Here is an 18,123-nt window from a genome sequence, read left to right as displayed (position 1 = left end):
TGATGTCACCAGGACATCCTAGAATTCCGAGGTCTTCGTTGTGATTTGAATCATAACAGTCCTGCTGCCGGACTGCGTACCAGGCAGGACAGTGCTTGGGAGCCGCGAGCGTCTCCTGTGATTTGGTGTCCTCGGATTTTCATATTCAGTCTTTTCTTGATACCATCAACTACCTGACAGTAGAGTTACAGGTAGAAAGTTTAGCTTTTTTGAGTAACTCTTTAAAGAGTTGAACCATGGAGCAGAGAGAGAAAAGGAAACATCTGGAGCGTGAGTACAGTCCTCCAGCTGTAAAGAAACCAAGAGGTATGTGGAGGAGACCCTTGGGAATGTGGTAACCAAGAATGCCCTCCAAGGGAGCAAGAGTAGGTCCCTGGTAGTAGTGGAGAGAACAGTCAAGGCAGGCGACTGGGACAGTGACGCGAGGAAGCAGGGAGTGAGGAGCAGCTGTCTATTCATGGCTCCTTCTGAGAGCCCAGCTGGCTTTCAGGTGACCCAGGACACGGTCTACGTTGTTGACACAAAGTTCAGCCTGGCCTGAGTTTGGCCATTGGCAGCCAACTGGGGAGTGAACTGATGCATAAAAGATCTCTGTTTCTTTGTAACTCTCATTTCAAGATAAATGTTTTTCAGATGGTTATGGATAAGTACAAGCATATAAAATGTGTTCCTTACTAGGGCATAAAAAAGATGTCTAAGGAAGAGCATAAGCTCAGAAAGAATTGATTGTTTACTAAGGAATAGGAACAAATATTTGTTTAGTCTGTGCAGATGTGAATGTGGATCTCCTTGGTTAATGTAAGCAATCAGATAGGGTGGGCCCAGCATGATGCTCAGTGGCTACATGCTCACCGTGTGAACACTAGGATCCCATATAGGTGCTGGTTTGTGTCCCAGCTGCTCCACTTCCCATCCGGTTCCCTGTTTGTGCCCTGGAAGGGTAGTGGAGGATAACCCAAAGCCTTGGGACCCACATGGGAGACCTGAAAGAATCTCCTGGCTTCAGATTGGCTCAGCTCTGGCTGTTGTGGCCACTTGCAGAATGAACCAGTAGATAGAAGATCTTTCTGTCCCTCCTCTCTGTGGATCTGTCCATCCAATAAGGGTGAATAAATCTTAAGTGAAAGAGGACACAACCATACGTAGTCCCATTAAGTCATATTGATTACATGGAAAGTGGGTTTGACTCTTTCTGGAAATATAGGCAATTGGCAGTTATGGTTACCATGGAACCTAACCAAAAACAAACAACTCATTAGACAGGGCAACTGCTCAGTGGGGGCAGTGGCAGATTGGTGCCAACTGCAACATTCAAAACTAGAATTCATGTAACATAGAAGTATCTGCTATTTTCAACAGAATTTAAGGTTTTCCATATTCTGAGGCTCACTTTGAGAGGGTCTGAAGAGTGAAAGATGACTTTATTTCAACTTCACTAAGATTAGTGCATATTAAAAGATGTCATTGAGTGTAAACAATGAGACATGTAGAGCAAGGGTCATAACTTAGATGCTGTACACACAACTATACATGCATAAGATGCATGAGTAAGAGGGACAGAAGTGTGATATTGAATATATTTGTTTACATGCTGTCTACCCATTGTGATTATTTGACTCTCAAAAATGTCATTAGAAATTAGGCAATGGTACTTAATACATGATTGATCTATTTCTTTTCTCTAGAAGAATTCAGGGTTTATGTGCAGGTCAAGTGGGCAGATTTTCTCCATACGATACTTTATGAGCCATCAGAATTGAGTCACACCAGCACCCCAAAAACAGGAGAGATGCTCCAGTCATAGGAGTGCTAATGTGGTCAACAATATATAAACTTTATTTCCTGAACTTATAAGTATGACTGTTCTCAATCCTTAGCATGTGATATTCAGAATATGTATAAGTTAAAGAAATGAAAGAAACACATTGTTCATCGAATGACTGTTATTCCATTCTCCATCAATCACAGATTTACAGAAGAGGGAGTCACCACCTGGGAGCGTTTTGGATGACAAGATCCTGGTCCAAGAGGAAGAAGATCCATCTGGCAAGTTGCAGTGCTACACCCGTGACTCCAGTGTGTGCACGCCTTATGATGTTGGTAAGGAGGCAGGATGCTCAAGGTCAGATAAATCAGGACAACGGGAGGGGGAGCAGATCTGTAGCCACTAAGTTGATCAACATTTCTCAGAGAAACTCAATGACAGCAATATATGTATAAGGTGCAGTTTCCAAGATGAACTGTAGTACTGTCAAGAGAGGTTATCTACATTTTTAAAGATTAAGGTGACAAGAAAAATGTAGAACCATTAGTGGAGTAACTCTAGCCAGCAAACATAAAATCAGAGAAATGAAGAAAAGGAACAAACTCTGTGCTCTGAGGTGGGCAAGTGTGTGTTTGAACACTAAAACACTCTACATATAAGCATGCTTGTACTGAAGCTAGTGGGTCAAATAAAATGAATGTGTGCACTTGATCATCAAGTTCAAGTGAGCTGCATAGGCCAACCCTGATTGGCTTCCTTTCCCTCAAATATGAGCAGCTGCTTCCCAAAGAAAGACTAATATTGAGGCCTTGAGGGAATGACAAAGAGTGGCTATTCCTCCAAGAACAGGACACAGCCCCTCTGTACAGAGGCACCGCAGTTGATCCGGGACATCTGTGGGGGAGGCTGTGAGCACTGCAGGTGTGTACAGAATGAGATCGTAAACTCCCAGCAAACTGAACACCTGCCCACATGTTCTACTGCTTCTCCCCAGCAACCACACTTCTCTGTAAAGTAAATAGGAGCGATTTCTAGAAAACGTGTACTCCATGGCTTTCCCATACACAATTTCTCCCAAGGAGAGGGAAGCTCATCATGGATATCAGGCTTGATTAACTCACTGCATCTTCTGTTTGGGCATGGTTCCCACTTTTCAGTATTCTGTGAACATCCTCAGCAATGTCACATCAGAGATACTCAATCCTACTCATGTCTACCACATACACAATTTTAACAACTTCTCTTCTCGGTAGCAATTTGCATGGTTCAGCTAAGTGTGAGAGCAAGTGCCATGGTGGGTGGTGGACAGGGAGGAGACAGTAATGCCTGAAGCAAAACAACCACTCGGGATGCTCCTTGTAGAATAGACACAGAGAAAGCCATGACACAATGTGTTTTCTTGTAATTTCCTTCTCAGACTTCCAGCTGCTTCAACAAGATGTGCCTGAGCCATGTGAGGTCGTGGAGATTGAAACCTGCAGCCAGGCACCAGGAGACAGTGATTCCAGCTCCAAATCAGTCTCCTCTTCAAGCACATCCAGAAATTCTGATGAAGAAGGTAAGGCAGATGCAAATGGAGTGCCTGAACTTACCCAGGATATTCAGTGGAGCTGCCCAGGACACCCCCTAATTACCTCACACTTACTTCAGTTACACAAAAGAACTTCAGGAAAGAGTAAGACTGAAGCCTTGGGGTGGGACAAACAGACAATGTGTTCCCAAGAAAGAGCACAGTCCTTCAGCACAGAACCAGAACACAGAATCATCTCCACCAGATATACCATCGCCTGTTGTTGCCTTACCCAATCCATCACATACAGGAAATGTCATTTGACAAAACCTCCAAGTGAAGCATCACATTTGTGCACACATCCGTCACACACATCCCATGGGCAGGGATACTCTGAGTGCCCCAGAAACACTACACCTTTATGCAAACTTAATCACGTTTTCTAATGGTTGAAACTTTCCTTCTTAGAAATGCATCAAAGCCAGAAGGAAGATGTCTGTGGTAGACCATTGGATGGGCCTTTGCCCAAGGATGAGGAACAGACAACCACCACCACCTGGAATGACATGTGTTTCCATGTCCACCTAGCAAATGAGCCCTGCTCAGATGAATTACATATGAGAAAGGAGCGGGTCATAAAAATATATTACATGTATGTGAAAAGGCAGAGAGAGGCCAGCACTGTGTCTGACACACAGGAAGGCTTGCTGCCTCCCAAGAAGAGGGCGAGAGTGCAAGAACTGAGCTACATTGGCAAAGTCCCTTCGGAGGCCAGCTCTTCTTCTGTACTTACAGAAGATATGATCCTCAACAGTGAGGCCGATGTAGACACAGTCCATGAAGACAATTTCGAGGATGATGACCCAGCGGAGCTCCTAGCCCTGGAGGAGAGGCCCAGAGTGAAGACACCTGAGTGGCTCTTGTGGCCAGAGCATGGCTTTAAATGCATGGCCTGCTGCCGAGTGTTCCCCAGCCTGGACATCCTGGAGGATCACGTGCGGAATGGAGTCAAGGAGGGCTTCAGCTGCCGCATTTTTCATCTGGCCTTTGCCTGGATGAAATCAAAAAAAGAATAAACAAGAAGGCAAAGAAAAGGAGAACACAGAAAAACCAGGCAGAGTACACCTATGTATGCAAGGCAGAAATGTTTATACATGAGGAAAACATCAAGCAAATAAGCAAAGTGCTTTCGGCCCGTGAGCGAGAGGACAGGCAGCAGCCTCACTGTGCTGACACAGCTGCATCCACTCCAAGCACCAGAAGACCTGCTTTGATTGCACACACCCACCACCTAGTGACCCACAGGACCATGGAACCCTGGGGGATGGCATCTGCAATTCTCTACAGCCAGAAAGAAAAGAAGGCAGACCCTGACACGAAGACCATCGCCCTCCCAACGGTAGCAAAACCCTCAAGTTACCACCAGCCCAGGTGAGAGGAAACTCACTCCCTGAAGTACAGACTGCTGTGGTCTGCAATTAAAGCAGGTGAGAGTTAACAGGTAGGACAGCATCCCCAAACACTCAGCAGTCCTGGTTTGAGACAAGTGGGATCAGTAGGATATCTGCTTGGTTGACAACACTGGGGCCAATGTCCTGTCCAGGTCCTGCCAGCGAACTGGAGCAAAGGCTATTTTAGCAGCTCAGTAAAACAGAGCAGCCTGCACTCTCCTTCTGAGATGATCCAAGCTTCAGAGGAGTCACACCCCCTCTAGCAGTGGTCCTTGGCCCCCTTGTGTAAGGAGCAGGACAGGCCAGAAGGCTCTCTGACCCTGAGGAAGCGTGCATGTGTGCACCAAGGATGGGCCAGGCCCTCTCCATGAAGGTCAGGCCTCAGGCTCTGCTCTCAGATGTTCATGCCCAGGAGGAGCTGAGTAAGAAACCACGACCCCTCCAAGACCAAGCACATGTAGGATCTTTATTTGTTTGTTTTCCATGACATAAGCTGATTGAAGAATGAAGCTTCTTTGCTCAGTGTGAGCAGGGTCAGAGGACAGACAGGCAGAGGGGCTCTTTGCCAGGCAGCTTTGTTCATGATTTTCATCCTGGGGGTGGGGGCGCATGTATTCATCTTCACAATGCTTATAGATACTTTCTGTTACAGAATGAAGTATTCTGTCATGAAACAGCAGCGAAGACACTTGGAATGCAAACACCACTGCAAAGAGTTTGCAAAACCAGCTTTGTACTGCAACAAATGTGTATTGGGTTAGCTGGTTGTCAACGGAGGGCTTTTGGTCCTGACTCTGAAAGCTGCTGGTAGAATGGGAGCTAGAAAGAGTCTTGAATTTCCTGATGAGGTTGGGAGTTCTGAGTGAGGCTAACTCCTAGTCACTGCACTAACTCAGACTGCCTTCCTCAGAGAACTGACCGTCTTCTTGTTTTGATTCTCTTGTAGTGCCACAGGCTCACTGGCCTGCACCATCTAAGACAGCCTTCTTCACGGCCCTGACAGCATCAAGTGAGGGCTGGTCTCCAGAAAGAAGCAAAAGATCCTTCACAGCTACTCCGCAATGTGTTGGTGAAACTGTGGTGCCAACAGTAAGGAGAATACCCAGGCATCCGAAGCCCCTAGGTACTCTGGAAGAACATCTTCCTGAGGTCTCTGCCTGCCCACCCCGCAGGAGGCCAGGGCACAATTGATAACATCTCAGACATGCCTTGTGGAGGCACAACTGGACACATAGGACATCGTAGATGAAGATCATGGGAAGTGAACTTTACATTTGCAGAATCCTGGTAACAGCTCAGCAGGAATTTGGGATGGAGATCGCTCACCTCACTGAACATTTAGGATATGCTTGTTTATCTTCCCATTGAGTCCTCTACCTTAAGACCATTTCATTTCATGTGTGCTTGAACACCTGGCACATAAGCTCATGCCCCAGAACAGACACTGCTCTCTGTCCTCACCTTCACTACCTCCCCTTCTCCCCTCACCCACAGGCACATCACTATGTGCTTGATGCAGAAAGCAAAATCATCTAGGACCTGAAAGACACAGATGTAACATCCAATCACTGAGTTCCATTTACTCTTTGAGTGTTCTTCAGCAACAATTTGATACATGTTTCTGCATCATTTTTAGCACAGACCTTATCTCACATTCCTCCTAATATTCTTATCTGTACATTATCTGGTGAGGGGAACAAGGTTTCTGATCAGAAGAGGGAAATCAGATGCTATATGGGTGAAAGCAAGGGCAACTCGCAGCTCGTCCTTGGCTCTCCTGAGCAACGCACACACAGGGGAACAAGTGCTGCTTCTGCACTCACAGCGGAGGGATGGAACACGTCATCAACCATCCGAGACACTCAAAGCTGTGTCTCTCTCTCCTTTCTTTAAACTGTTCTTTTCACTGCACTTCTCACGCCCTGTGCCTCTTTTCCTTTCTGTAGTCTCATTACATGGGTACATCTTATATCATCCCCCTTGCAAACAGTCCTTCAGGCCTAACCTGTTACTGACTAATCCCTTGAATACCTTTCACACACTCACAGGACACCTATCTTAACTAGCCCTGGGACTATGCTAACCTGAAGAAAACCCTTGCATTTGGAGAGAACTGAGTTTCTTAGCTAGGCTTTCTCTGATGTGGCCACATTCACAGTGTCTGCAGCCTTTCAGAGCTGCATGACTTGAGCGCTCATGTGTACTTCCTACGACACTCTGTCTACTCTCTCAGCAGGAGCAAAGATAGGAGCCAGGCCTGTACTCGCTGAGCTGTGCTACACATTATACCATGTGTGAATACACACACACACACACACACACTTGCACGCACAAGCACTAGCATTTACTAACTCCAGAAAAACACACCAAGTGTGTATCAAATCTCAGAATCATCTCTACCAGATATACCATGCACCTACTGTCATGTCCAAGTTTGACCCATTCCATCACATATACCACATATCATTTGAAGACAACTACAAATATAGTTCCAGTATTAGTCTATGTGCTGCCAAAGCGAGCACATGAAGACACCCACAAATAAAGGGTCACATTTGTGATTATCAGATGAGAGAAATCAGATGATACATGAATAAAACTAACAGCAACTCAAAGCTACTCCTTGGCTCTCCTGAGCAACGCACACGTAGGTGAACAGGTGCTGCTTCTGCAGTCACAGTGGATGGAACTCAAATCTAAGTCCAAGCATGTGTCCCTCCAACCATGTTTCCATTTCAAGCTCAGACACCTAGGATTGTAAAAGCTAAACCTTTTTTGGAAAACCTCATTGCATATTTTATTTGCCTGCTATTCCTTCTTATTTCGCTTTGTGTGTTCACACAGAAAAAGTGTCACTCCTCACCTGCACTAAGGTATAGAGTGGACTAGAAATGGGAAATACTCAACTTTCAAATGATGTTTTAGCTTTTACACATTTACAATTAATGCTACTTGAGACTGCAGAATCACCATTGGGCATCTGTGGGGATACATACATTTGGTTACTTGAATTGATTGATCACGTGTTCCTTCCTTCCTTCCTCATCACTGTGTGTATGAGAAGAGTAAATGAGCCTGTGTGTGAACTCATCGGAGACGAGAGGTGGACTGCAGTTGACTTGCTTTTAGCTGCCTCCCAGCTTTCCCCTCTGCTTTCATACAAATCCCTCCATTGCAGCTCTGTCCATGGGCAAGTGAGCCGTCCACAGAGTGAGGGCTGTTCTTCTCCACTTGGCTTCTGGGACTGACCTAGGGATAAACATCTGTCTGTGTCACACCAATCCAAGCTCTATACTGACATTCAGGAAAACACACTACATCTAAAACAGCCAAACCGAGAACAAGCAATCCTGAGTGAGGCTGTGGGCTTTGGCTTTGGGTTACATTTAGTCTGTGGCTGATTTCCATGGTTCTTTGCTGCTCAGCTTGAGTCAACCCTCCTTTCTGATTTGCCTGGATATGAGAACTGCTGCTGCATTTTGCTAAGCATCCTACCAAACATCTGTGTTCCATCAATCTACTACATCTGAAGACTGTGATGAGAGAGAGATGTTGCTGGTTTTTCCTAAGTCATCGTCTGCCACTTGAATTGAGTTTCAACAATTCTCTGCCCTTGCACTTTCTCCAATTACTCTTCTTTCAAATATCTCATTGTTTGGTTACTTGAATTGACTTCCCTTTCAGTAAAGTGTCATGTTCTCTCCGTTATCCCGAGTCCTGTACTGTTGTTACTTAGGCACGTTAGCTTTAACATGGTCATTTCTTCCATTGTTATCACGGAAAGCCTATATTGTACAAAGCACAGCAAAGCAAATTCCTTGGATATGATGTTAAAGCAGTGAGGGTTTCTTGATCTTAGAGGACACAGCATGGCCTTGATTGATCAAGGAGGTAAGAATGAAGATATTTCTGTATCTAAACAAAAAGTTTTGGTTTCAATACACTAGAGCTGGGTTTAAATTGCTGTCAGAAGAGCCAGCTCTCATCATGTGAAAGCAGATACTATGAAGTGTGATATTTAAATACTACAGTGATGAAATGTTTGAGGCAGCTTTTGTGAGCACAATAACACAGGGAATAGCACACAATACAGTTCCTGATACACAGCTGCTCAGCACATTTTGATTTATTTTTACTTGTGTTTCGCATTCTGTGCTGTCATCTAATGACTTCTGCATTACAGAGGATGAGATTAGCATTCAGAACAGTGAAACATCTTAAATGTCACACCCAGTGTGGCTCTACTCTGTCACACTCTAGACACTCATGAAGCTTTCGCTTCAATGTGACACATACATCACACCTAGACATATGTTCAGTCCAAGTTGGGCTCTGCGGAATAGTAACAATGCCTGTGTTGATGGGCTGCTGTGGGACATGTCAGTTCATGCACACAGCAGCACTGACAGATCAAATCAGAGGAAACGGTGATTTTCCCTTTGACGAGAGTTTCTGGTTCCAGGCTTAGAGCTCTAGTTTCTGCTCATGAATTTCATAGAGGTGATTGTGAACTAAACTGTTCCCACTCTGCAATAGCACTAGGGACTTATTCTTTCAATCTGATTCTGATCTGATATTTATAATCCAAAATGCCTCTATGCCTCCCATCCCTCCCAGCCTCTACAAAATCACAATCCTCTATTCATCTTGAGGCTTTCATTATTTTATTGGATATGTATTTATTTTTAGATGTTACATAGGTGGATGGATTGCAGACACATACAAGCCTCTGGGTGGGAGGGAAAGGAAGTGGGGGTAGCAGATGGATGAGACAAAAGACCCTGCCTTGGGCCCAGCACGAGGGCTCAGTGGCTAAAATCCAACCTTACAAATAACAGGATCCCCTGTGGGCACTGATTTCTGTCCTGGCTGCTCCACTTCCCATTCAGCTTCCTGCTGGCGGCCTAAGAATCCAGTAGTGGGTGGCACAAAGCTTTGGAATCCGGCAATCTCATGGGAGATGCAGAACAAACTCCTGGCTGCTGGCTTCAGCTCAGCTCAGCTCAGCTCTAGCTGTTGTAGCCACTTGGGGAGTGATCCAGTGGATGGAAGATCTTTGTCTCTGTCTCTCCTTCTCTCTTTGACTCTGCCTTTCCAATAAAAATAAACATAAATGTTGACCCAACACAGTGGCCTAGCAACTAAAATCCTCACCTTGAACATGCCAGGATCCCATATGGGCACTGGTTCTAATCCTGGCAGCTCAACTTTCCATCCAGCTACCTGCTTGTAGCCTAGGAAAGCAGTCATGAATGGCCCAAAGCCTTTGATCCCTGCACCTGTGTGGTACACCTAAAAGAAGTTCCTGGCTCCTGGCTTTGGATAGGCACAGCACAGGCCGTTGTGGTCACTTGGGGAGTGAATCATCAGACCCCAGCCGATTCACAGAGAGGAGAAGGAGAGAAGCACAGAGATCTTGTGAGGTTGGTTCACTTCCAAAATGGCCACAATGCCCGGAGCTGAGCCCATGCAGAGCCAGGAACTTCATCCAGGTCTCCCATGTGGGTGCAGGTGCACAAGGACCTGGGCTATCCTCCACTGCTTTCCCACAAGCAGGAAGCTGGGTGCAAAGTGCAGCATCTGGGACATGACCCAGGGAGCACATGGGATGCCAGCACCTGCAGGTGAAAGATGAGCCTGGTGAGCTCCCATGCCACCCCCTCTATTCTTGTTTCAGCTCTGGGAAGCTTGTCCATCAGGTTACACAGAAATACAAATCAAAACACAGAGTCACACTTTATTTTTTGTAGACGCATTCATTTTTATTATAAAGTCAGTTATATAGAGAGGAGGAGAGATAGAGAGGAAGATCCTCCATCCGATGATTCACTCCCCAAGTGAGCACAACGGTTGGTGCTGTGTCAATTGGAGCCAGGAGCCAGGAACTTCTTTCTGGGTCTCCCTCACAGGTGCAGGGTTCCAAGTCTTTGGGCCATCCTCCACTGCTTTCCAGGTCACAAGCAGGGAGCTGGATGGGAAATGGTGATGCCTGGATTAGAACCAGCGCTCATATGGGATCCTGTCATGATCAAGGCAAGGACTAGAGCCACTAAGCCACACCACCGGGCCCAGACTCACATTTTAATCAGCTGTTTGCAACCTAAAGCGCTGTCACAACATCAGATATGCAAACTAGCAGCCTCAGGATGCACACTCCATTGACACCGTTTCATACAGCATCTTCGGGGCCTCTCTGCGCACTCTGGCGGAGGTGAGGGGGCTCTGCTGCGGCAGGACAGCAGCATGGAGGAGGAGGAGAATGCAGGGTGCTCCTGCTGGGTGGTCGCCCAGCGCCCACGCGCCGGCGGCTGCTGCAGCAGTGGCACCTGAGCGCGGGCAGGGCGGCCAGAGAGAGTCCCCAGGTCGAGGTCAGCCCCAGGGTGTTGCGCACGCCAGGAGACGCCGCGATGGCGAGCGCCAGCTCAATGGTCAGCGGCGCTGGGTCTCGAGCTGGCCATGCTCAGCCTGCTGCTGTGCGCGAGCCTGGCGGGTCACGGGCTGCTGGCACTGCTCGCCTGTGGGAGCTCAGCCTGCATGTGCCCTCACTGCCTGCTGCTGCACCTGTGCTGGCAGAGGGCTGTGCGAGCTCTCCTGCCTCCTGCCAGTCCTGCTGGCTGCGCGCCTGGCCGCTTCCACCCCGGGGACCCTGCTGGGCGCGCTGGGCTGCAGGCTGCTCACCTTCCTGGCCGGGCTCTTCTGCTTCCAGGTCCTCTTCCGGCTGCTCGGGGTGGGCGTCACCCGCTACCTGGTCATGGCCCAACAACACTTCCATGCTGAGCGCCTGGCCAGCTGGCACTGGTACTGCCCGTAGTCTTCCTGCCGACGCTGGACCGCGGTGGAGATAAGGAGCACACGCCATGTGCCCTGGATCAGAGGCCTCATGGCACTTCAGACGCTCGGCTTCCTGGCTGTTATTCAGCATGATGCTGGGTGCCACACACCTAGTCTACCTCCACCTGCATTTCTTCATCCGTGATCACTGCAAAACGTGGCCTGTGCGCCTAGTAGCCGCTGTAACCCACCTGTGGACTTCCACGGCCCAGTGCCTCTGGCCCAGCAGCTGCCAACTGAACAGTGGGGTTTGGCCGTGGACTTATGCCACCCGTGCTCATGGGGATCCTGATGGCAAGGCCTGATCGTGACGATCACAGCCTCCTTGTGCTGGAGGAGTTCAAGACTGAGAAGTGTCCGGGCCAACCTGATGGCCTCACTGTGGCTCACCTTGCACAGGCTGGCATCAACCCCATCCTGTGCTTCCTGTTCAACAGGGAGCTCAGGGACTGCTTCTGCGCCCAGTCCCCCTGCTGCCAGAGCCCCCAGGCAGTGCAGGTCACCCTCCCTTGAGACTTGAAAGGCGTTGGGCTGGGAGGGCTCTGCAGAACCCCACACGCTGGCACATCCGCAGCTCTGCCAACCTCTTCAGTCTGGACAATGCTTCTGGAAAGATCGTCGGTTTCGAAGCTGCCTTCCAGATGACTCTCAAAGTGAACAAACACCTGGATTGTACAGACCTGTGGTCTTTTTGGGGGTGGGTGGGTAGAGAATGGTGGAGGTGGGGTTGGGGGTTAAGAGGGGAGGTTCCATGTGCCAGGCTTGCCCCAGCTCCAGCCTCTCCCAGCAAAGGACGCTTTCAGGCTTTCTGGGCGGCGGTAGGCTCCACCTGCTTGTCCTGGATCTTGGCATCTTCTTTCCCACGTGTGGTTACTCTTCTCCTTTCTTTCAAGTGCAGGCTACACTCATTTGATCCTTGGACCATTTCTTAAGGGTCCGGGCCAGTTTCCTGTGGTAGCCGTCTCTATGCTGACCTCCAAGTGACCTGCAGAAGAGCCTGGGGAGGGATTGGCTGCCCGTGTCCCATTTCTGGGAATCTTCTAGGGAAGGAAGCAGGTGGTGGTGGTGAGGGGGGTGGGAGGGTTTGTGACCTGCCTTCAGTGGGTGTGGCCTGCGTGGCAGGGTCGCGGGGCCCCTTTCAGGTTCTGGCCAAGTGCTGGACACCCGTGTTTCATGTTGCTGTGGCTTTGGATGAGCAGACAAGGGAGTTAGTGGGAAGGGCCATATTTTTCTCCACAGGGAGAAAGTGACAAGGGCCATTTTGGTTCTTTCCTTTCTACTGCTGAAAACCCACTGGGCAACTGCTCTCTCCTTGTCTTACCCATTTGAAATGGCTGCATTTCTGTACCATTGTGGCTTCTGAAAGAGTACAAAGTGTAATGGTGGGGGGTGGTGTGAGGGTAAATTTATCACTGCATGTGGCTGTGTGTTCCTGGTGTTTGGGTCTTGGACAGTGCAGGGGTCTGAGAAGTGGGTCCCAGATCAAAAGTTTGAAATAAGGTTTTTGTTTCTTTTTTTGTTTTGTTTTGTTATGGGGGGAAGAAGGTTTAAACAATAACCAGTTCTTATAATTTTTTGAAGATTTGTTTTGTTTTATTTTGTTGGAAACAGGATGTACAGAGAGGAGGAGAGACAGGGAGGAAGATCTTCTGTCCGATGTTTCACTCCCCAAGTGACCACAATGGCCTGTGCTACGCTGATCAGAAGCCAGGAGTGAGGAATTTTTTCCGTGACTCCCATGTAGGTACAGGGACCCAAGGCTTTTTGCCTTCCTTGACTGCTTTCCTAGGCCACAAGCAGGGAGGTGGGTGGGAAGTGGAGCTGCTGGTATTAGAATCGGTGCCCATAGGGGATCCTGGCATGTTCAAGACAAGACCTTAAACATTAGGCTATCTTGCTTGGCCCTAAAGTAATTTTTACCTCCTTTACAGGGATACGTGCCCATGTGGACCATCCGTGAGGATGAGAAGGGTCAAGCAATTGGGGGCAATGTGGAGGAGACAACTGCCTCCAATCCCCTTTTTTCTTCCTGCTTCTAGGCAAAGTTGTGAGAGAAGGGTGGAGGGCCACTCAGAGCAGCCCAACTGCAGCGGTATCCAGGCATGGGGGAAGGCCACCCAGGCTCATCCCAGGGTCCCTGGTGTGGAGCATGCTCTGAGGGCACTGCTACAATGCTTTGATAGTTCTGAGATGATGTTGATCCTGTCGTTCCAATGTTGAGGACATCCCTCCAAGGTCCATTGGCTGACAGCCCACCTTAGCGTCTCCACTCACCCAGACACTCCTTGTCAAAGCTTGGCTGGGAGAGCTCTCCAATTTGTGCCTCCTCCATGATGCTAGATGTCCTCTGTAGACCTCAATGACCTGGTTGTCCTATCCCTCCTGTGTGTCTGGGCATGTTGTCCACTTCACAGGCCATAGGAGCGAGGAGACCCAGTTCTGATGTATACACTCCATCAGCACATCAAAGCTCCAGTGATTTCCACGTGTTTGGAGCTCTGAGTCCAATGGGCCAGTTGAGGGTCCAAATAAAAACATCACCAGAGGTGACCCCAGACCTGACTCCTGTGTGCAAGTAAGTGTGGGGTCTTACTCAAGCCATCACCCTCATCAGCTCACACACACACACTGGTATTTGCACTGGACCTCTGACTAGGGTGCAAAGGTCAGGTACAGAGAAGGTGGGTGGGAATGGGACCCATGGTGCAGTACTTTTTTTTCTTCTGTGTGCTTCTTGTTGTCAAACTATATCAACATCCATGGTTGGAGGCCATCATTGGATGACACCTTAGTGACCTCAAAGTGGGGAAGAGTATCTCAAGGGTGCCACTGGACTGCCTTGATGGTTTTGAGAACTTTGGGGATCACTGTTCAATGGTTGAGAAAATCTGTCTGAGGTCTTTCACATGACCAAGTCCACTTCAGTGCATGGGCAGCCCCAGGGACATGCTGCACAGCTTGGCCAGGAGAGTGGGTCAACCTGTCCCGCTCTCCATCCTCTGGCAAGGCAGTCAATGTCCCCTGCTGGCCTAGTTGAGCCAGCTGCCATGATCCCTGTGTACACAGCTGGGCATGCGGTCCAACACATGGGCATCAGCAACTGAGGGCCAGTCCCCATACATGCACCCCAAGGTCAGACCACACAGCCTGTGTTTCCCTGTCGCCAGGACCTGAGTCTAGGAGTCTACTTGAGAAGTCCACAAAGAAACCCAGGCTGACCTCAGACTTGACCCTTGTGATGCACCAGCTAGTGTGGGGTTCAGTTCAGTCACCCCCATCAGCCTACACACATACTGGTGCATGCAACTGCAGGGTCGTTCTGTCCCCAGCCCCACATCTCACACAAACCAACAGGTGTTCTAACCCAGCCACCAGAGCCCTTTCAGAAACCTGTGTGCTGAGGGACGCTGGCAGTCCCTTCCCCTGGGTGAGCTCCTCCTGTGACCTTGAACTCCTGGCACCACCATCTCAGGGTCTGACCTGGGATAAGCATGGCCGGCACGCGCACCCATGCCCATAGCAGCTCTTCCCCAGCAGTGCAGTGCAGCCCCCTGGGGTCAGCAGGTCTCTGCCTGTGGCTGAGGGCTTGGAGTTTCTGACCACTCAATAGGAACCTGGGGAAGGGCCCTGCAGCATGGCAGCGGCTAAAGTCCTCACCTTGAAGGCGCCGGGATTCCATATGGGCACCAGTTCTAATCCCGGCAGCTCCACTTCCCGTCCAGCTCCCTGCTTGTGGCCTGGGAAAGCAGTCGAGGACGGCCCAACCTTGGAACCCTGCACCGGTGTGGGAGACCCGGAAGAAGTTCCTGGATCCTGGCTTCGGATCAGCATAGCATCGGCCGTTACACTCACTTGGGGAATGAATCATCGCACGGACAGATCTTCCTCTCTGTCTCTCCTCCTCTCTGTATATCTGATTTTCCAATGAATAAATATATCTTAAAAAAAAAAAGAACCTGGGAAAACTGCTACAGCTGGGCTCTGGGGGCACAAAATAGGACCAAATGCATTCCAAACAAACAATTTAATTGCGCATCAAGAGGGTGAGAAGTCCTGAGAGTTCCTTCAGGAGGGCACAAGGGGGCACAGCCCCAGAGCTCCAGGCTCAGTGCCTGGACTCATGTGCCTAGTCAACCAAGAGGAGTTGGGAGGGGCCAGCAAAGAGGTCTCCAGCTAGGGAGTGCAGGCGGGGCTGTTCTCCCATCAGTGAGGCTCGGGGAGGCAACAGTCCATCAGTGTCACCACGCTCCAGGAGAGACTGGTGCAGGTCCTGGCATGAAGCCGTCTTCAGCCCTGTTACTGGAACCCATATGGCCTGCCTGGGCCCTGGGCCAACAGGCTTGAGGTAATGCAGGGAAGGGGCCCGTGGGCCCTCCTGGCTGCCCAGCTCTGGGGCCGGGCCGTCTGTGCCATGCACAGGCACTGGGAGATTCGGCAGACTCCACCACCGGAGCAGCCTTCCTCCGTGCCATACGCTCCATGGGGCCCTGGCAGGGCTGGGCCCACGTGCAGTCCCGCAAGCCAGCACTGGGGTGTCTTGCTCAAGGTCCTCAAAGATGTCTTCGTCCGTAGAGTTGTCCTCCTTGTCTGTATCTTCTAGCGAAACGACACAGACGCTGAGTGTTTCTGAAAAGCTAGTCTTGGCCAGGGAAGCTGGAGACTCAGGGCGCTGGCACAGCGGCCTGGGGTCCTGAGCTGTCTCCCTGTCCTGCAGGGCTGTGGGGGCAGCAGCAGGCCTCTCAGGGACGTGGCCCTGCCCATGGCCCTTGCTGCATGCCTCACTGGGCTTTGCTGAAAGGAAAATAGAGCAGGTTTGCTTCTCCACAGGCGCCATGTGGCCTGCAGGGTGAATCGCCCATACCTCACCCTTCGGGTCCCCAATACCAGGGCTGACATGAGAACACCCTCCAGGCTGCTGACCCTGAAACTGGCTGTGCGCGGCCTGGGCCAGGGCTGTGGCAGGGACACTTCTGGATCCCCTGGATGGCTCCCTGGATGCCCCCTAGATGTGCACGGGCCCTGAGCGCTCTTCCTCTCAGGCTCATTTCAGGGCACACTTGGCATCCACTGAGGATCCAGGGGTGCCCCTGACACCTAACCCCTGCTTCTGTGTGCCCCATCATGGGAATGGCTGACCTAGGAGCATCTGAGTCCCCTAAATGGCCACAATGAATCTGAATGCTCCAGTGTTGGTGGGAAGAGACAGCATGTTGGGCAGAGTTGCAGTCCCAGGCAGCCCTGGGGGACAGGGCATGCTCTCCTTCACAGAGGGCAGGGCAGGCTCTGTGCTCCCAGTCCTTGGGCCTCTGCCACCTGAGCACAACATGAACCCCGGGTGCTGGACAATTCAGCCATCACCATCTCTGCTGCACACGGACACAGGGAAGGCACCCGCTGGGAGGCACAGCTGGGCCTTGCCAGTTCCTGCACAGGCCTGCCCTGGGCACACTCTGTATCCTCCAGCTGGGACAAACCAGCTCTGTGCCGCATGGCTGACCCAGGCTCCCCGGCCATCTCCAGCAGCAGCTGTGAGCAGACACAGGGACTCCCATCACACCAGGAGCCCTCAGAGGCCTTGGCCCAGCTGAGGCTGTAATGCCACACTCAGCCGCACTCTGGTTGTGCTCAAGGACATTCAGTCCTGTGCCCACATGTGGAGTCAGGGAGACTGAGCCTTCCAGGTGGGGAGGTGCCTCTGTGGGGGTAGGAGAGCCCCTGCACCCTCCCACATGGGCACATCTGGAAGCTGCCCGAGGCCCAGCCAGGCCTTGTGATCAGAAGCTTCTCTAACAGAACCGAGGAGCAGGGGAACACAGGGCATGAGGAGGAGGTAGAATGCCCCACTGCCAGGTCCTCCCACTGCTGACACCCCAACGGAGATCCGCCTGAGTCCTGGGCAGGGCCCACCTGCGGGAGGCAGCAGGCACTTTCGCTTAGCCAGCTCAAGCTTGCAGGCCTGCAGCTGCTTGATGACAGCATCATCATCCAGGTCCCAGTTTTCTTTAAGGGTCACCCTGAGGTGACTTCCGGTCATCTTGAGCAGGCGCTCTAGGCAAGAGGGTGGGTGTCAGACAGGAGGGACCACAGGGATGGCCCAGCAGCCACGGCTGCTCCAAGCCCTGTCCCTGCACTAATAGCTGCCAGCTGCTGCCCTGGGAACCCGTGGGTGACAAGCCAAGCATGGAAGGGACTGGGCAGGGCCACACTGCTGGGGAAGGATCCTGCTGATGGCCCCCTGTGGACTGTGCTGGACTGATGGGGGTATCCCAGGGGCATTCTCAGAGCCCTCCCCACGTACCAGGGCTTCCCAGGCCTCCTCATCCCCACCCAAAGCCCTGTTCCCTGGGCATCACCAGGGGACCCCAGCTCCTCTCCCCTGGCACTCTGGCCTCCCAGCCCTGAGCACTTACTTTGGTTCAATTTCAACACCACATAGCCCATGGTGCTGAGCACCTGTGCCCCTTCCAGGATAAAGGTATCCCATAGCCTCAGGGCCAGGGGAACGGCACCTAGGAAGAGCAGGCATGAGAGGACCCCACCCATCCAGGCCTGAGCAGGACCCCCAT

At 50.7% G+C, this 18,123-nt stretch overlaps 1 pseudogene; it reads left to right on the top strand.

The window, feature by feature from the left end:
• The first annotated feature begins 236 nt into the window (after window positions 1-236).
• On the top strand, window positions 237-13,596 carry LOC121167542 (annotated as a pseudogene).
• Window positions 13,597-18,123: the final 4,527 nt, after the last annotated feature.

The sequence above is a fragment of the Ochotona curzoniae genome, unplaced genomic scaffold, assembly GCF_017591425.1.
Source record: "Ochotona curzoniae isolate NIBS_2020 unplaced genomic scaffold, NIBS_Ocur_1.0 patch386, whole genome shotgun sequence".
Lineage (NCBI taxonomy): Eukaryota > Metazoa > Chordata > Mammalia > Lagomorpha > Ochotonidae > Ochotona > Ochotona curzoniae.
Note: the sequence above shows the minus strand (reverse complement) of the source record. Positions and strands in the feature narration are given on the sequence as shown.